General features: G+C 44.7%; 1 protein-coding gene across 2 annotated transcripts in view; it reads left to right on the top strand.

Moving 5' to 3' along the window:
* Positions 1–305: 305 nt before the first annotated feature.
* The window catches only part of FUT9 (fucosyltransferase 9), a 103,325-nt gene continuing 102,469 nt past the window's right edge, over positions 306–1,161 (top strand). For both annotated transcript variants that reach the window (XM_085314352.1, XM_085314351.1), the window contains exon 1: positions 306–543. The gene's annotated coding sequence lies outside the window, so the exon portion shown is untranslated. The remainder of the gene's footprint in view (positions 544–1,161) is intronic.

Raw genomic sequence — 1,161 nt, 5'->3', positions numbered from 1 at the left:
TTAATAATTGTTTCTTATTTTTTCTGCCCTTCCTACCTCCTCCCTCTCCCCCCCCCACCTCCCCGGGAGCTTTTACTAGCTTTGAAGAATAGTGGCACTCAGAAATACCTCCATGCCAAGAGTGAGCTCAGAGTGGTTTGAATCAATTCCCACCATGGTTATAGAAATATTCCTATTGTCTTCAGTGAACTTTGGGTCAGGCCTCTCTTYGGAATAAACCTGTTAGAAGACAGACCAATTCTTCAAGCGACTGGTGCCTTTACAGCAAATCAGCAGTTTGAAATGTGGAGCTATGTGGAAATCTACCCAATCTCTCTCTTCTCTGGCTTCACAAGTGGGAGCTACTGATACCTGCACAGCTCTTGGTACAAGGCAGTGCAGAAGAGCATAGTAAGTTAATAAACCATAAGCAATTCAGAAACATCTAGGACAGAGACWCTGGCACTGGAGAATCATATGTCTGTGCTGAGCATCTAGTAAATTGTTTACTTGCAGGACTGATGAGAGGCGTGCAGATGAACCTCTGAAACAACTACTTGGCAGGTAAGGATACTAATGCACTCTAATAAATATTGCTGGGTTTTCATCACCACTGTATCTTTTCYCCAAATGTGCTTGCAGCAGTTTATCAACATTATATAATGTGGGGAGAGTTCAGAGCAAGGATAAAGAGTTGATAGCCAGCTTTTGGTGTGCTTGTTTATTTGACACACTTGATTTATAGTTCTCTTGTTTACACAATGCACTTTGAGTTGCTGTTTCTTTTATTTTTAATGTTAAAATAATTACTCTTCACCCAAAATAAACATTTGGAAAGCCCTTCAGGGCTTTCAGGGATAGGCTTGAAAGACTGCTTTTAAGAGCTATTCCGGCATACGGCTTATTTCTCATGCAGTCAATAATTATTATACGCTATATGTTTTGCTGTTGTTTACCACCTTTTTATTTATTTTTTTTTCCTGCCACAACACGGTTTTATGTTTTCCTACCGGGTGGAAAAAAACAGAATGAAGAAAGGAAGAGAGGGGCGAGCGCGATGAGCGATGCCCCCTTTTCCCCTCGGGGCAGCGGAGGGGGGGCGGGTGAAGAGGGGGGTCGGCGACCCCCCGCCCTTCAGAGGAGCCGAGTGCCCTTCCCGGCGGGGCCGGGGCCGGGGCCGGG

The sequence above is a fragment of the Rhea americana genome, unplaced genomic scaffold (genome assembly GCF_003343005.1).
Source record: "Rhea americana isolate MKP2758 unplaced genomic scaffold, rheAme1 scaffold_400, whole genome shotgun sequence".
Classification (NCBI taxonomy): domain Eukaryota; kingdom Metazoa; phylum Chordata; class Aves; order Rheiformes; family Rheidae; genus Rhea; species Rhea americana.
This window is presented reverse-complemented; position numbering and strand designations above follow the sequence as displayed.